Source organism: Thermobia domestica, chromosome 11 (genome assembly GCF_964235325.1).
Source record: "Thermobia domestica chromosome 11, izTheDome1.hap1.1, whole genome shotgun sequence".
In the NCBI taxonomy this organism is placed as follows: Eukaryota; Metazoa; Arthropoda; class Insecta; order Zygentoma; family Lepismatidae; genus Thermobia; species Thermobia domestica.
In genome coordinates, this window is record NC_137464.1 from 252,154,745 (window position 1) to 252,174,910 (window position 20,166).

General features: G+C 33.0%; 1 protein-coding gene across 1 annotated transcript in view; it reads right to left on the reverse strand.

Annotated features, from left to right (window-relative positions):
• Adsl (adenylosuccinate lyase) overlaps positions 1–20,166 on the reverse strand; it is a 647,432-nt gene that overhangs the window by 518,473 nt on the left and 108,793 nt on the right. The gene's annotated exons all lie outside the window — the stretch shown is intronic.

Here is a 20,166-nt window from a genome sequence, read left to right on the forward strand (position 1 = left end):
ATTACAATTTTTTCATTTTTACGAACATTATAAAAACTAAAAAGAACATTAAGTTGTGTTAAGGCAACATACCATTCTCCTTCACTTAAATGAATAGGTTGAGCTAACTTTCCTATAAATGAAGAAGTTGTATTCTTAGTAAAAATTTCACTACTAGCATTTAAAGGAAGAGTAACATAGAAATCATGTTCTATCATTGAACTCATTTTGAAGACTGAACAGAATTTGTTTTAATCCATGAATTCATACTTGATGGATATCCCAACCATTTTACATACATCTTTTTTTCGGTTTAATACCTTCAATTAAAAATGTTTTGTTTGAATTTACATTTACTTTTTGTAATTCTTCTGTGTAAAATATTCCTTTAATTTCCTCATCATTCCAATATTTTAATTTATATGTAATAGGATTTGTCGGAATACATTTATCAACAATAAAAATTTCTTGTGACCATTTTGGTAAATATCCCTTTTCTAATTTATGTTTATAATTACTAACACGCACATAATCACCAGGCTGAAATTTCCATGTTAATTTCTTTTTATTTGTTTTATCACCGTCCAACGTATTCCAAACTTGGTCAACATTAGAATGATTTACATTTGCCGGTGCCATTTTAATACTACTATGGTACGAATGATTATAATTTTTCACAAATTGATATAACACATCTATATAACGATATGTATTTTTAGCAGTGAAATAGCGATACAATTTTTCTTTTAATGTTCTTATAAAGCGTTCAGCTAATGCACATTTAATTTCTGAATGTACACTATAATGATTAATTTCCTATTCTTTAAATAAACGTTTTACATGTCGATTATAAAATTCTGTACCTAAATCCGTTTGTTCATTAAACACAGGTAGTTTAAAATTTTTAAAATTTTTTGATTGCTTTTGCCATTTCAGGACCTGTTTTTGTTTTGAAGGGAACACAATACGCATACCGTGAAAAAATATCAATACAACATAATATATACTTATAATTTTTGTTAAACTTGGCAATTTTATGCATATCTGCTAAATCCATTTGTAATGTTTCATTTGGTGCACTAACATAATATTGTTTACGTTCAAACACTTTACGTGCTGGTGCATGTAATGTATATGCATCTTGAGATGCTAACCAATTTTTAATTTTCTTTTTTGATAATTTTGTTCTTGCTTGTAATGTTTTAATACTTGATAAAGAAGCAGGATTCGTATAATCATAATATAATTTTGACAATTTTCCCAATTTTATTTACATTTTATGTTCTTTTCAGTTTTAAAAAATATTTGTTACTAGTGTTGGACTTTGTGATTTTTTAACTTTGCTATGTGATTTCAGTATAGGAGTAGAAATAAATTCACGTGGTACATTAAGATCATCCAATAAATTTTTAAATTCGTGAATGCCTCTAGGATTTCTTGACTATTTTCGTGTACGAACATCATTTATTAAATCAATATTAGAACCTGGTATTATTTTTCCATGAATACGTACTGTTCCTGATTGATCCGAATGAATTTTATCAGAACTTGTTAACTGTTTTAATAATAGATCTGTTTTCCTTCGTTGTGTTTTTGGTACTGATTGTAAAATATCCGATACAAAGGGTAAAATAGAATTATTTTTTCTTCTTCAGATAATGATGTTTTACGAACATCTTTTTCAATAATAGGTAATGTAATTGGATTTTGTGAAACTGATGAAGTATAATTTAAATATTGTTGTAATGCTTGCTGATACAATTTCCATTTTTCATCAATACTAAGATTACGACGTTGTAAAATACTATTCATTTCTTCATCTAAACGCGATTGATGTGAATCTATTGATTTTATATTTGCATGCATTTGTTGCACCTCATTTGGCAATGGAAACCAATACTAATATGAATCATGAAACAATAAAATATCCCCTTACAAGAGTACAAACAAGATCGTATACTATTCCTGCAAACATTAATTCATACAATCTTGATATTTTCCTGGGTAACGTACCTAAAAGTGTTGTTATCGGATTTGTTTCCAATTCGGCATTTAATGGAAAATCTGAACTAAATCCATTTCATTTTCAACACTTTAACGTTAACACCTGCATGAGTACAAAGTTCAATAGCTCTACCTTTTAATGTGTTTTTAGTTGGATCTGTTAAATTATTCAAATTTTGACGTGTTTCAGTATGCTTTGCTATACCCCAAGCAATACTTTTAGGTAAACAAAGTTTCTCATTATCGTTTCCCGGAAGCTCAACCCAATGTTGTACCAAAAATTCATTTAACGGTAAATATTTGTTTAGTGTGGAATTATTATCTCGTGTTCTTCCAGCACCAAACATTGAATTTACAATGTGAAATCGAAAGAGGACATGATTACCTAAAAGGAAGTCTTCATTACTATTTAACACTCTAGTAATAGAAGCTAAAACGGACTTAGCAGAAATATCTTTGCGGCGTCTCCATGGAACATATACTGCTTTCTTATCCTTACTATTAGAGGAATCAATGTACATTCCAACAAAATCATTAGGTCTCGCATTGCTAAGTACATTATCCAATGCGAAGTTCATGAGGTGTTCAATATAGGCCGCAGGATTTCTAATTTCTTCATTTCCCATTGGCCTTACCGCAATTCCATGTCCAACCAAGTTAAACCTAGTGAAACTTTTTCTGCTTTCATGTACTACTTCGAAATTACCTTCCTCTGTATTTTGAACATCTGTATGTCCGCGACGTTCACTTGGAGAAACGTAACCGGATGTACTAGGCTGTGGGGACCCCATTCCGTAACCACGAGTATCCCGTGAACATTATACACTTGATACCTGTTCTTCATTGTTTACAACATCCACAGGATTTTGTCCATTTTCACATAACTCATTTAATAAAGCCTCCACATAATCAGATGTTCCAAACGCATCGGAATTTAGTAAAACTGCGGAATTTTGAATTGCTTGTGTACCATCTGCTGCTTCATTTTCTATTTGTTCATTAATAATTTCATCAGTTAAATTAAAATCTTCCTCTTGAAGTATGTTTTCCAAGGGTTGACTTTCTTGGTGGACCGAGGTTACGGAATTTTTAACAGATGGCAACACATTATTATGAACCAAAATAAAACGCGATCCATAATTACAAAATTCGGCTACCTCTGCCGCATTTATCCTATCACATTGTGCACAATTAAAATAATTAAAATGTACAAATTTATCGTCTGCCCATTGGTACATGACTTGTTCACGCAAAAATCCGTGTGTGAACAAGTCAACGATGTCAGCACTAGACATCGTGTATTGCAATATAAGTGCTTGATTATTATGGTAAAAATTAAAAAGAGCAGATAGCAAGGTATCATACCTTTCACTGCCACGCAATCCTTGCCTCTGCTTATCCATAATTCTCCACCAGGTCTCCAACACACGTTCCTTTGTGTTCAGGCCTTCAATAATTGCACCCAAGTAAATTTCATCGATTTCATTGAAATCTTGAACCATAGATGCGCCAAGAAATTCCCTTCTGTAAAATATAAAAAACAAAAATTAGTTTACATTTAAACAAATACAACAATATATAACAATATAGTGTTATTTAGTTAACATTATTATTTACTTTACTTCTAAGAAGCGCTACTTATTTTTCTCTTAATAGAACACTCATAGTGTGGTCATTTTAAAATTCTGCAAAAACTTCGTTTTAAAATACAGTGTAATTGTATTTAAATTCTGCAACAACTTTGTTCTTAAAATAAAGTGTAATTCTATTAAGAAACACGTTTTGTGTATTGGTAAAACAAATTTCGTTTGTTCTAAAATGGGATATTACTGTAATTATTTATCAGTTTACAATTTAAAAATAATACTTTATATACATATATTTAATCAAAGTATAAAAACATCATCATTCAAATATGTATAATATAAATATACTTACGATGATCTAAGTAAATCTGGTATGTATCCTAAACTTGGTAAAAATCAGGATTCCTTCCTTCCTTCTTTTGTCTTTTTCTTATGTTGTTTTCAATTTCAACAACTGCAACAATACAGTTAATATTAGTACTCTTCTCTAAATATAATATTTTAGTATTTCTTTTATTATATGTTTGTATAAATTTATTCACTAAGTAAATATCGTGTTGAAGGTATGGTTATCAGCAATCATATGATAATATTTCCTCAGCAACGGGGTATTTTTACACAATCCGTAACAAAGGAACAATAAAACTAGTTTAAATCAGTTTAAACACCTGCAGGAAAGCAAACCAAAGTAATTCCTAGCATTACTAACAAAAATTTTTTAAACCAGTAACACAAGTTCACAGCAATTTTTAATATTTTGAAAATTAATTTTAACAAGGAGTTTGCACATCAACCGAATCAATAAAAAAAATAATACTACAATTACAAATTGTTCGAGTAAATTACATCACATTATGTAATATTGATGTTATTAATTTAAAATATTTTAAAGCACCTGCGTACGAGACTACAAACTAAGTGCGTTTGGGTACGAGATTACAAAAGTAAATGCGTTTGGGTACGAGATTACAAAACTAAATGCCTTTGGGTACAAGATTACAAAACTAAATGCTTTTGGGTAGGCGATTAAATTTCACGCAACAAACTGTTACAGCCTATACAACTAGTAGTGTTATACTTGGTGTTGATATAATTAATTTCGTTACAAAATTACAATTATTCCAAAGTATACATATACTTTTACTAATGTTTAAAGTTATATGTTACATTTACTAAACGTATATAAAAATTGTTGATAAACTCTTATGTTTATCTTCGGTTAGGTTGGTAAAACTTTGGTAAAGTTCGTAAAACTTCGGAAAAGTTCGGTAATGTTCGGAAACATTCGTGTTAACTTCTTCAAATTTCCAATTATTGGTGTTCATAATAAGATAATACAATATTTAAAAACGTTTACTAGATTAATTGTAAATATTTCAAAGTTATACATTCCAATTAATATTATGTCATATACAAATATTATAAACCTTATTACATATACTACATATCATTAATGCAAAGAAAACACATTAAAATCCAATATAGCGACCGCCATGTTTGTTTCTTCAAAGAACGCCATTTGTGCACAGAACATTGACAGTGTGTATAAGACTGCGTGTGTGTACATGTACCACAGCAAGTTACCGAGTGTTGTTTGTTTTTATAACCGGCAATACCCCGCGCAGTTTCCGGGCGGCAATATTTTACGCGTCCCGCGTCGCGAAAACCTTTTTCCGGGCGCAAATACCACGCGGCGCGCACCGGTAGCGGTAAAAATGCGCGAAAATGGTGTTTATTTTAGAAATATCATTCATTTTACCTATTCATATAAAAATATATCCTTTAATAAGCATATTTCCAAAGTTTCAAAAAATCGACGCCATATTGTTATTGCAAATTAATTAAATTTTTATTTTAAAGTTACAATGTTCTAACCTGTATAGTAGTGTTCGTTAGGTCCTAAGCTTCAAGAAAACATCTTTCTTTACTTTCTACGACCAACAGTTTGCCTTGAAAAGCAAAAAATACATTGTGACCAACCCCAAATCTAAAAATTCTAGCGGCGACCATGTTGCCCCCGAAAAAATTCTTTAATTTTTTCGTGTAAGGTGTCTTTCTATATAGTTTTTGACCTGATAAATCGATTTCTGTAATCCATTTTGTCCTACGATCAATAGTATAGAAGTTATGCCCATTTAAAGTCATCAAATTTTATTTTAAATTTACAATGTTCTAACCTCTATAGTAGTGTTCCTTAGGTCATAAGCTTCAAGAAAATACCTGTCTTTTCTTTCTACATCCAATAGTTTGTCGTAAAAAGCCAAAAATGTAGTGCCACAAAATGTTACATATCGAGTCGCCCTTGTAACACTCCGAAAAAAATTGTTCAAGTTTGTCTTCTAGCGTGTCTTCCTATATAGTTTTTGACCTGACAAATCGATTTATGTAGTTCATTTTGTTCTATGATAATTAGTTTAGGAGTTATGCGGAAAAAACTTACTTTTTTACCATCAGCGCCACCTGTATAGCAAGAAATGTCAGTACTATACAGGCTTTTCTGCGTTTAACATCAAAAGTTACCGGCCTAGTGTTATATCTAGAAACGGCAATGCCTCATACGTTTACCGACAAAAATATTTTGTCGCTTCCCGTCTTTTTTTCCCGCCATATTTTATTTGTTCGTATACAGTTTCCGTACGTGCTTCAAACATGCAAGAGGACATTTTCTCTTAGGTAAGTAACAACGTTTTAAAATTTGTATAATTTCCATGTGCTTTGCAGTAATACCCATAACAGTATAATATAGCATTACATAGGCGTATATTATACTCAAAACCTAATTTTTTCCCCTTTCAAATGGCAAAAATATCTTTAAACTAAAGATAAATAGCTAAAAAAATAATCACTCAATAAGCCGCCCGCATAATCATATTCTGCATACGCCACTGTTCTCAACAAACAAATTATTCCTTTTCGTTAATTTAACTCAATCATTTCCTATTCGTTTAAAAAAAATACATATTTTAAACTTTTCTCTTAGTTTAAAAAACTTGTGCAGATTTAGTCTCCAAAAACAAGTTTTCTTCCTTTCGAATGTCCTAAACCCCATCCCATTCAGCAACCATTAAAAACCGCTCCAAGCGTGGGTAGCAATCTGCTCATTGACGCTTTCTCTTCCCCCACCTCTCTCATACACACCAAGGCATTTATGCGTGCTTTGGGCATTCTCACACACACACACACACACACACACCAATACAAAAATACATTCTCTCTTCCCCCCTCCGCCTATCTCTCTCTCGCTCCCGCTCTTTTCTTCAAAGTACAAACACAAATTCGCAGGTCTCCCCTATGCCTTCATATTCTACCTTGCAGTCAAACCAAACTTTTTTTCCTTTTTCCTCTCTCTCTCGCTCTCGCTTTCGCTCTCTATTGCCTTCAATATTCCTTTGCAATGCTAGGTAACCTGTTTGTCCCCTTACAATGTTTATTCACTCATTTTAAACGGAATCTTTTACGGTTTTATATATATATATATTCTCCAGCGCTCTTTCTGTGGTAACTCATACACAAGTGCTATAAAACTATCCAGGAAATACAGCGCATTTCCACTTCGAGTATGTCAATCTTAAAATCGCAGCAAGGAAATTTCAATGTATTTTTCGCTCATAACAACGTTTACAAAAGCTTTTCATTGACTTATATTCTTACCTAACTGGATCCAGGTTCTACTTTGTGCGACATTCATTTTAATATTGCCCACCCATTTTCGTTTATGTGATGAGTTTCACTAGTGAAAAATGATCATAGTATTTCCTTTTTTAACTACATATTCAGTGGAGTCTTCTACAGTTAATGATTTTTGGTTTAAATATACGTTTATCTAATAATACAGTACCCTTAGATAATATACTTGGTAATGTCCATTCAATTAAAATTTGTATACAAAACAAAGAGTAAAAATATCATTTGAGTTTCTTTTTATGAGATATTTTTGAAATCAATCCAATAAAATACAACATTCGAGGTAATATGCAAATAATCCCTAAAACTGTGGGACATAAAAACCTTTGCAAAAAAATCCCATGGAAATCATGAGTTATCTAACAGAAATTTAAAGCCTAACACCCTTACATTTTTTACTATCCCACAAAAATTTTCATGGAACAAAAATCAAAGAAACCCCATAGCCAAACAAATAATCATTTTAAGTTAATATTGCACTTAGAAAGAAGTTGGTCTCGATCTTCAGTGGTCCTTGAATCAGGATCAAAATACTTTAGCAATACGCATGTTATAAAGCTTCAAGAGTGCTTATTAAGGGGACAAATAAAATGTATATAATGACAAACAAAATTATTTTTAAAACGGGTAGCAGAGAAGAGGTGGGTTTTATTCATCTTTCTCTTTGTTAATAATATTATTTTGATTGCATATAGTTTACGAAAAATTCTTTTTTTCTTCATATTAGTATAAAAGGTAAAAGTAGAACAAAAGCAAGGGATAGGAAGAACAAGATAAGCATAATTTTAAAAACAGATGAGTCAAAATTATAAAGCGTAAAAAATTATTTTCCAGGTCTGTCAAATGGTTGAATATTTAAATAATAATAATAATAATAATAAATATTTAAATAACTGGAATGCTTAGTTGGATTCCAGCTCGCTTTACCTAAAATTTGTCTTTTATTCATACATTTTCTAATTTAATTATCGTTTTTCCAAGTTCAAAAAGCATCTTTAACCAGCAATTGGTAATTATTTACAAAATTATATTTTCAGCGTTCTTCTTCTTATAAGTTTTCTATAGACTTTTTTCCTGTAATTTCAGCATGCAGACATTCTTAAATTTCGGTGAAACTAATATCCTTCGCTGGGTCTTTCATAAAAAATATACATTATCTTATTCCACTGCATTTGTTCGTTCCAGCCTTTCTACAATCCAAAGGAAAACTGAAAAAGAAAAGATACAAAATGTGGTCGCTATAAAGCTTTCCAACCAACCAACCTTAAAACTTGATTTTTCAAAGTTCAAATTACCCAAATTTAACACATCGGAATTAATAAAACACAAAAATTAGATTCCATAATCTAATTTTATTTTTATTTTTTTCATGTAATTACAAGTTTTTTCTTTATAATTAATGCTCTTCCATATTTGTATATTCATATTTATTTATTATTTCATTAAGTGTTTCTATTAGTCCACAGTCCACTGCCAAGTTTTAAAAATGTCGCAAACACTATACTTTCGCAAAAGCGCTCGTCCATTAATATTTCAATATTTTCTTCCTCCTCCTGTTGCACGTTTCTTACTAACATCTCCCCCTCCTCCTCTTTCTCATCTTCCAATAACACAACCTCCTCCTCCTCCTCCTCCTGTTCCTCATTTCTCACTAACATCTCCCCCTCCGCCTCTTTCTCATCTTCCAATAACACAACCTCCTCCTCCTCCTGTTCCTCATTTCTCACTATCATCTTCCCCTCCTCCTCTTTCTCATCTTTACTACTATCATTTCATCCTCCTTTTCCTCTTTGTCGTCTAATACAATTATGACATCTTTATCTTCAGTCAAATCAATGACTGAAATTTCTCTGGAGTGTGCCATCCTGCAACAAAACAAAAATAACAATTATAAATATCAAATAATACTTTAAAATTTCACAGGTTATATTTAAGCAAGCGTACTGTTAGAAATATATCAAAAATAAGTATGACCTTATTTTTTCCTTCCTATCACAAATTCATTTGCTCAATTATATAACTATCAGTATCAATTTACGGTTTTATTCTCAAAATAAATAGATACTGTACATTCAATACTTAGTTATCATTCTTATAGTTATTCGCTTAGCGCCTATAATTTGATCTGCCAAAGTTATTTCATTATTTAAATGATAGTTCTTAAAACTTGGATCTTCAATACAAATAATGACTATTTTTTATTTGTTCTCTTCTAAAAAAGCTGTTATTATTTATTTATTTCCCACCAGTAAAAACTCCAAGGGGAGCTAAGCTCCCTAAATCATGTTTATAACGTAATTTACCTATATTTCCAACAAAAGAAATATTTCCTTCCTTCAATCATAAACAAACTAATTTTTTTCTGCAATTTTTACCTTAGTTTTAAAAGTAACCTACATATAACTGTCGACAAGGCCTTAAAAATCACCAATCTCAAACATATTCTAACAAAATTACTTTTAACCCTCCTAACAAGAAATTTCTGTGTGTCTCTCCCTAGATGTCCAAAATATCAAATAACATAGTCCTTATTACGTTTGTATCGGCATATTCGTATCATCTAATTTTTTCACATCATCTATATGAAATTCCATAATAAATACCACAAAAATTAAGCAAAAGTTTTCCTAGGAAACATTCCTATTTACGATATTAGTAAGGCAATATTCAGTTATCATAACGTTTTTATTTTACTTTTGCTACACAAATCCTAAACTAATTTCCTCTAGTACATTTGGTCCATAGTTCCATTCTTTGGCTAAGTAATCTTATAATAACCAATATTATGTTCATGAATTTTTCGGAATTCGTCCGTTTTCTTCCACATCCTTAATTTTCATCTCCCTTTACCCTAACTTGCATTACCGTGTAATACAAAGTGCTAAGTGGCACAAAACAAATCAATATTTTCAATAAATTAATATAGGAAAACAAAAATCAGTTTTCCTAAAAAACAAATCTTCTTTATGAGCTCATCCGTGGCTAAGCGGTTAGCGTACGTACTTTTTGCGTGGGACACCCGGTTCAATTCCCAGCGGGAGCTCATGTCGTTAGCATTCAACGTTAATCACTACGTTCACCTCTCATATAGTCTCGCTGCTCAAGGGAACGCTAAACTAACATCAACTCAGCTCAACTCAAATCTTCTTTATACCTACATTTTAAATAGGGTCTTGCAATATATTTCATTTGATTTTTCTACACTTATATTTCTATAATATAAAACATGAATTTACTTTCGGTCTAACTAAATATTTTATCTTCTATTCTGCATTCAAACCATTTTTCTAATAAATATTGAGCAATTGATTATACTTTAGGCCCCAGTGCTTTCATGTTTCCTACATTTCATTTTTTATTGCACTTGCGATAAAGTCAATTACATAAAACTGTACAAAACTTACAACATAAATTCCAAAAATAATAATAATATTTAAGTCGCGGGCACACTCCCCCCTAAATTTTTTCACTCTCCCTCAAATACTGCTATTGCCAATAAAAGTCGTTATAGGTATCAATTTAAAATAATTTTAGGTATTAAAACAATTCTTTGCAAGTTATTAGTTTAATCCATACTAATATCACAAGTGGGTTTTTGCCTAATTCTTTAGCTAACAAATATAAGTGGTTTCAGGACACAATGATTTACTAATAATTCGATTATCTCTGCTGCAAAAATAATAATAATTATGGTACACTTGCACGTATGGCAATTTACATGTCATAAATGTTCATGGGTCTTTCCAATATTAAAAACTGTCATCGGAAAACTGTTACATAATAACAGTGCGTTTAAAGACATGCCATTATTACGTAACCTTCTATGTACATGCAAAAAAATACATGGCAATCTACAGTTTTGCAATTAAGATAGCGGTGCCTTTAACGTAAAACAATTCAGTTCAATTCATCACATTAACTAAACTAATTCCAAGTCCACATTATTTTCTAAGTCTTATCTTACATAGCCTCGCTTTTAAATTATCAACTAAATTTAAAATACAACTAAGCATTGCTTCTGTCTTTCCAATTCAACAATTAACTAAAAGTTTATATCTCATATCCTCTTTCTAATAATAAATTCAAATATATATTAAGGGCGGATCGCGGTACCTCAGTGCTATAACGCACACCTCCGATGCTTGGGGTCCCTCATTCAATCCCAGCTCGCGCCAAGTAAAGTTTGTGGTGCACAAACACCATACTCTTAAATTTTTTCGGGGTTTTCCGTTTCCTCTCACTTCCTTTATTCTGCCATTTCTCTCATCTCTCATCATTACCGTCTTTAGCCTAACCGGCATAACCGTAAAACGTCAAACTTAAAAATTTCATTTTCTATGCCATTCGTAAGCTTTTATCTTTGCATCGTCTCCTGCTTTCCTCTCGATAAACTAGACTAAAGATACGATAGTAAATATATTCACAACTATAACGTGATCTCTTCCAACAAGTCAGTTAAAGACAGTAAGGGTGGCACTTTTCCTCTCTTAAGTTTAAAAATAAATAAAATAATTTATTTCTTACCTCAAATTTATGAATTCCTTCAACAGGTGTCCTCAGAAACTATCCAGAAAAATCTAAAACAAAAATAAGAAAATAATTTTAATATAAATTCAACACCTCCTGCGCCAACACATAATATTATTCTCTTTATAGCATATATATTAAAAGTTTAATAAAAATTGCTTGGGTGGTTTAGAATTAAGTTCTATGCAATTATATAAATTTCTATATAGTTTTAAAAATTAATCCCACTCTCAGCTCTACAATATTTCTCCTTTATTTTCTCTTAAAAGTCAACAAATAAAAATAAGCTCATGTTACAATTTACATTAAAAATGATATATTCACACTTTAATCATCTATAAAAGTTAACTTCTTTCATTATTTCTTTATAGAATAAATATAAGAAAAACAAAATTCAACTTACCTTCCAAATATAAGTATCTTCTATCAAGTATTCAAATCTTTCCTCAAGTCGCACCCACAAAAAAACACTAACGCAGACTAAACTCTAAAATCGAAATAACCGTGTCCTCCAAAACAACATATTTATATTTTTTCACAAATAAAGGGGTAAAAGTAGCGCCATGCATTTTACGCTTTCTTTTTGATTTCTTCAAACATTCACTTTTTCAAATCTTAAGGTCCCCTGCATTCACCTACGTCCAATTACTGTATGTCTTAAAGCAGTTTTTTTCTCTAAAAGGCAAAATTCTTTTAAAAGGTTGCCCCCTACAAACCCCCTTCAATACAACAGGAAATTTACGCAACTATCTCTACAAACAATAAATTCACACATACAAGCTACTCTACCCATTAAATAAAGCTTGTAGGGTCTAGATATTTCACAATAGCCGTAAATACAATACACTTTTGTAGGCTCTGCAAAACGAAAACGAAACCAAAGGTTTCTCCTTTTCAGTTTTTTCATGTTATTCATCCAGTGCACAAGCTCTTTCCATTGGCTCTGTGAGTATTCCACCATACGCTGACATTTTTTTCAACTAAAAATCCAACTTTCATTCCTATTGCTATGATAATAATAATAACAAAACGTTCATTTTTTATGTTTCAAAGTTCATATTCAATCCCAATTATACACATGACAAATTTTTAATCAATTTTCACATGAGTTTTCCATTTTCTTTCACTTTATTTATTCATTTTGTATTACTTGCTGTTAACAAACAGCATCAAAATATCACACCTTCAGTACATTAGTATTTTCACTTTAACCAATTTCATTGGTGTCCATAAACATATGTTTCCTCCGAGTTCTCTTCTTTCAGCTAACAATTACAACATACTCCTTCATTACTAAGGCGTTCAGCTCTGGTGCTTGGAGTCCAAGGTTCAATCACCGCTTACATCATATACATATCCTAATATACACCCATTATAATCATAATGTTTCACTAATACATTACTTATCTATAATTCACGCTATACAATATTTCATCTAAGGTGGCGCGGGTTCAATCCCCGCCCCCGCCAAGTAAACTATAATAAACACCGTGCTCGTGGGTTTTTTCCGGGTTCTCCCGTTTCCTCCCACTTCATTCCACCATTTCACTCATCTCTCATTATCACCGTCTCCTTTAGCCTAACCGGCATAATCGTGGGACGTAAACTCAAAGATTTCATTTTCAATAATCCAACTACAAAGATATAACTTTGTATTCATCACTATTATACCCGTATTAATCACTAAGTCCGCGTCTCATATAACCTCGCTGCTCAAAGCACCGCTAAACTAACATCAACTTAACTCAAAATACATTCAATTCATATCGTGTTCGTTCCAATTCTCAAAGTACTTATGTTTCTTCCCACAATATTATTCAATTTATGACATCACTAGTAAAATATATACGTGTTTCACACATCCATGGTTCAATCCTCAGCTCGCAACATATATATATATTTTCTCACATTTTAATCTATTTTTTCTCAACTAATATAATATTGAACCACTCTTATCTCTTCTCATCTTCATCTTTTCAACTATATGACATAAAAATTCAAATAAATTAAAACTCCAAACAAATCCATAACCCAGAAATATCTATATTTTTACTACAAATATTATCTTATAAATTGCTTATTTTCTACGTAAGTTTCTCACACTCCTTTTCAAAACTACAAAAACCCATTCACGGCACTGACCCTAACATCAACAATACTTTTTTTCTTTTTTTCATTCTTTTCTCAATCTCTTCAACCAGAGACATGTTACGGTTGTTATTCTCAGCCCCTCTTTTTTTTAAAGCAGTACACTGACTATTCTTAAAAGTTAACAAGGACCTTTTCCAGAAAAAGGGTTCTTTTTTCTTTCTTTTTCCTAGTATCAAGGTAGGTAGCATGGTAAATGGAACATTTATCTGTTTAACAAGTCAAAAGATCTTTTTTCAACTATTTCAATTCTTTGTTTTCTAAAAAGGGTTACATTCAAGTCACAAATACAGGTGAACGAAACTAACATGACGTTGTCTGCACCGTGAACAATAAATGCCACATACGTTTTCTCATTTTATTCTGTTCGGTATGTGGGTTTCGCTTTCCATTGCAATAACTTTCACAAAGTGACATGTAACATTTAACCATGTGTTTCTAAAAATCTCTGTCCTTCACAATAATGAGTGCTATTTCTTTCTTAAACTTCACATCTTTTCATTCTCCATAAAGTACAACTCCCAATCCCAATTAAAAAAAGTTCTGTTACTCAAAAAGGACATTACACTTCGCCCCCCAAACATCTGGACCACCCAAAATACTAACAGCTGTATGTCTTTCCTTTTAACAATTGTTCTTTATCTACATTTGTGCTGTTTCTAAATACATGTAACTAAGTTATGTGACATGTTCAAAATACTCTTTTCTGACTTCCAACAGTTAGACTATTCTCACACAGCTATATGGCAGTTTCAAGTGTCAATATCTTCTATTGTATTAAAGCCACAACACTGAAAATTATGTGACAGTTACATAAAGCTTCTCTGTTACGAATTCTAACCTTTCCCATTGTTTTAACAAAGCTATCCTGTCGTTAGGAATGTGGACATATAGCAATATACCTACTGAGCTGTCCTGCGTGTTGCGAGGACGCCTAGAAATTCAAGAAATATCCTTCTTTTTTAAAATGTCCTGCGAAATGTCCAGAGTTAATTTATTTGCAATATCTTAATGTTTCATTCTTTATTCACAATATTTTGAATCAAACACACTCTTTTCCTGAATGATGAACTGCTGCTTTTTTAACACTTCTCAAAAGACTAGGGATGGAGAACAATCAACAAACCATTTTTTACAATACACTGCTGAGAAGAGCTTGTTGAGATAACGGTAAAGTAGCAAAAAAATATTTTTCAAGTTATGATAGTGATGATCAAGTACCTGTAGAAGTTCCCTTGTGCCTGTCTAAATTTTCTCTCATTTCTTAAAATAATACCACGCTTCGAAAATCATTTTTTTAGACCAACACGAAGTTTCATTGTAGGTTCATAAAAATAAACCATTTTGTCATTCATCAAAGCATTTGGAGTTGTATTGAATTCCTTTAATACTTTTGTTCAGTGTTTCTTTTTTTTAACAAAAACGAACGATTAACTTAAGGTTAACATTAAATGAAATATGGATATGCGTAAACTATCATATACTATTATACTTCTGTCCTACTTTTCGTTTGTTAGAATCTAGTCACCCTAGGATGGGCACGAACGAGTTTCCTTTGAAACTCGATTTGACTAGAAACAGACACCTTTGAGCTCAACCTGAGAACTCGGCTTGAAAAATTTCCTGCAACTCGACTCGAATTCGGGTCGAGTTTCGAGTCGAGTCGAGTCAAATCTGGTGTGTAGTTTCGAGTACTTTCTTCAAGTATCTTGCATAGACAATATAGGTTATCAATGATACTACTACTACTACTACTACTACTATTACTACAGCTACAACTATTATTATTATTATTATTATTATTATTATTATTATTATTATTATTATTATTATTATTATTATTATTATGAATTATAACAACACCGTGTTGAAACATGAAAGATAGGCGGTTTGTATTTCAATACTAAAAAACTAGTTCATTGCCAACCTCGGTAGTTGTGAAGTCTAGGAGTCAAGGACATTGTTCACGAGCGTCTGAATTTGTGTTGAGGGTCTAGGTTGAGTATTCGGGCTGGAGCCAAACATTGTTAAAAGTTATAGGGCACTGTCCAAATATCTTCAAAACTGCTCGGCCCGGGTTTAGAATTGTCAACGACTTGAGCAGCTCGGCTCATAGCTCATTCACTATCGACCCGAACCGAGAAGTGAACCGAGCCAACAGCTCACCCAACCGAGTCGGCTAGAGCCTTCGGCCCAGCTGAGCCGAACCGAGCAGATGGCTCATCCCAGCCAAGCAAGCTCGAGCCGATGGTTTACCCCAAGCGAGCCGGCTCGAGCCATCCTCTCAGTTGAGCCGAGCAGAGCTGAGCTTGTTATAAAAAATCTCTTGTGGTCTCGATATCGAGACGAGAAGAGATGCGAGCAGTGCTCCGTCTCGTGAGCAACACTAAAAGTATTCCATATTACTGCTTAGCTTAAATTTCTCATGGCTTTCGCTTTCGAGTGTAATCAGGCCATGATTTCAAAACGAGTTAAAACGAGCGAACCATTTATCAAACTCAACTCTACGCCAAAAACAGTGAATCGGCTCGGAACTCGACTCGAGAATATTACCTTTGACTCGACTCAAAACTCGACTTGAATCTGAGTCGAGTTTTAGCTCGACTCTTGCCCATCAATATGCGTTAGAAAAAAATGATCGCTTATTATTCTTCTGCTAAACTAATTATATAATAACCAAGGGCGGATCCGGAGGGGGGAAATCGGGGCGATCGTCTCCCCGCAGAAGAGGAAACTTTCTTATTTCATATATATAAATAAAACCTATTCCAAAGTTTGGAACCCTTAAAAGTAGCAGTATGACAACCCACCGCCCCCCCCCAGAAGTCGGTCCTGGATCCGCCCCTGATAATAACAATTTTATGTAAAATTAAAAATACAGAATATAGAGAAACATTACACTACAACTAAGAAAATGAGAACACATTAACTGAAGGTGAATGAAAACTTGCCAGTAATTTTAAAATCGATACATGCTATTTAAAGCTAGTTGTTCCAAACTCTATAATCAACGGGACTCTAGGATACGCAAACTGATCTGAAAGAACTCCAATATTACATACCATCAACAAACTATTTTCTAGTAATAAAGTAGGCCTGCTCATCAGAACACAGTTTATTCATATTAACCCCTTCCTGTATATCGTTAATTATGACATCCTAGTCGGTGATAAATATTTCCTGCCGGGGCACCACTTTACTTTTAAATTCTATCCATCATCATCTTCAGCTTTTAAGAAGAAGTATCTTTCAAATGCTCGAATGGTAAAATATTTTCGTTCTTCATCTTTATAAAAACAACACAAATCAAAGTAAAATAGACTAGCGGTACAATTGCACTCGTAGTTCATTCACTGAATGGATATGGAGCTGTCAAAATCTATGACAAAACCTTCCAGGTGCTTGCAATCAGTACACGTGATTTCCCTGAGGCTGTCCTCATCTTCCAAAACCAGCAAGTGATATTATGATCTTATCTGTTTCTTTGAGTCCCGGTGACTGACTGTTGATCACCGACATCGTTCATGCTCCATTGCTCCATTCCGAGAAATTCGCTTACAGGAAAGAAACATTTGTTTCCGAAAAATACATTATATACATATATTGTAGTTACTTATCCGAAATGTACCCAGTTTGCGTTACTTTTTTCGCGTTACGTTACTTAAAAATTTGTAACGCGTTACCGTTACAGTTACTTTGGAAAAAATGTAACGCGTTACTAGGAAACGTTACTTAAAAAGTAACCCGTTACAAGTAACACGTTACTTCGTTACGTTACTTCCCAAGAATGACTGATAGAACTTCGGATAATTAAGATAATGTGTCTGAGGAAGGCTATGTTACAAAACCGAAACTGTAACAGAAATATATAATCTTAATATATATATATACTGCTTTGGTCAATTGGAGCTTTATTAGCAATCTTGAATTTTCCAAAGCTGCAATGAATAATATTCGAAGCACACTTCACGTTGTATTAACTTTACAATATTTTCTGCAAGGCTACGTAATTGGTTTCTTTTTTCAAGCCAATAATTTATTGAAGAAAATGTAATGTTTGGGACATTCAGAGCACAATGGATACAAGTCCATTTTCAATACGGTTCAGTTTTGCTCAGCAAATGACTTCTATTTCAAAACGTGATATCTTCGCAGTCAAGAGTCCGACCACGTAAAACGGCGTAGAATAATTTCATAAGACAGCCGCTACACAGGGGCATCAGTTGGGCAGGAGAGCAGCCGTCCCAACCCCATCTTGAATCTCATATTTTGGGGACAGTAAGGCAGTTTTAGAAACCTTTTGACAAGCAAAGTCCAACAGAACAAGTTTAAGATCCTTATGCTGAATAAATACGGAGGAAATATAGATAATTACAACTGGAACGTTGTTTAGGCCCAATTTCAAGCATGCCCGAAACTCGAAAGTAGATCCACCTTTGAAACCCTAGGCCAAAAAATATACAAGAGAGTAATTTAGGCCTATAATTCCTTACGATAAATAGAAATGGTTACCAAAATCCGTATTTATTTAGTATAAGGACTTCAAATTTTTTCTGTGGACTTTCCTCAGCAAAGGATCTCTAAATCTGTATTACTGCCCCCAACATCTAAAATTGAGGCGGATAACCTCTAAACGGACGCCCCTCTCTAGCGGCAATCATATAAAACTCTAGATTGCAACTTGTCATGCAGTTTTTCTTTCTTTCATTTCGGATGCTATCTTTCTCTAAAGTACGTATGTATGTATGAAGACTGAGAACCAACATGTACTGTACTTTCTCTGGCATTTTTTTTACAAAAATTAATTTTTAAAAATGTTTAAAATGTATATAAAATTTGTTTAAAATAAAATCAATTGTTTTAAATCAGTTTTAATCATTTGTTTTAAACATTTTCTTTTAAACAAAACCACTCTGGTGAAACGTACTTCGACCCTACTTACGGATGGCCGCCATGTTAGATAGAGACATGCTAGTGACATGTAGTTTCCAAAACTGGTCTCTACATGTGATCACCTTTCAAACGAGGCACCACATCGTGGGGGTTGCTATTTAAAATTTTGTAGTTACCCTTCGTAACTACCATAGGCCCTTCTCTTGGGGGATTTTCCTTATCAGCATAATGTTGTCTTTTATGTCTCTTGAAAGTTACAAGACCCGGGTTCGATTCCCGGCGGGAGCTCATGTGGTTCGGATTCCACGTTAATCAGTAGGTCCACGTCTCATATAGCCTAGCTGCTGAACGGGACGTTAAACTCAAAATCAACTCAACTCTTGAAAGTTACAAAATGTTTCAGGTTTCTATTTACCTTAGTTTCTTAAGGAGACGGGGCCTTAGTGCTATGCGTGGAAAGTACTTCGACCCTACTTTACGGATGGCCGCCATGTTGGATATGGACATGCTAGCGACATGTAGTTTCCAAAATTGGCCTCTACACGTGATTACTTTTCAAACGAGATGCGACACGGTGGGGTTGCTGTTTAAAATTTTGTAGTTACCCCCCGCACCCCTTGAGCGCATTTAATGGGGGTTCTCCATATCAGCATAATGTTGTCTTTTATGTCCATTGAAGGTTACAAAAGATTTCATGTTTCTATCTGCTTTGGTTTCATCAGGAGACGGGCCTTAGCGTTATTCGTGGAACGCACTGTATAGTTTTGACTCCTACACAAATAGAGATTGCAGCTGGATAATGATACTTTGAGAGAGCTGTTACAACAAATCCGTATCACACCGTTCGAGAATTGGGCAAGGAACTCGAGAACACCAATTCGACTCTTGATTCTTATTCTCAGTAGCGTCATTTCAGATTTTGCCAGGCGTGAGCAACATTGTCTATCCACATAAGAGTTTCATGTTTTTACAATTTAGTGTTACAATTTATAAATTGGATGTTCCTTATTGGGAGGGGGTGAGGGCAATTGCTTCCTCCCCAAATGACGTTCCTGCTCATAGTATGTAATGCAAAATACTATAAATGATATAGTTAGGACATAGTACTTTTGTACAGTATAAATATAGCCTTACATTGACTTGTTCTTTAATTATTTTAAAGTCGTTCCAAACAACCTTCAAGTAATGTTTAGCCAATGCGTTAATCTGGAAAGAGCAAAGGAATTATTGTACTTGTAATTCTCCATGTGTTTAAGTCTATTACAAATCCAATAATCCGCCGTTTTGTATTAGCAATTTTAATTTGGTTGACTTATATTCTGTTTAACTTGAATTTATTCAACTG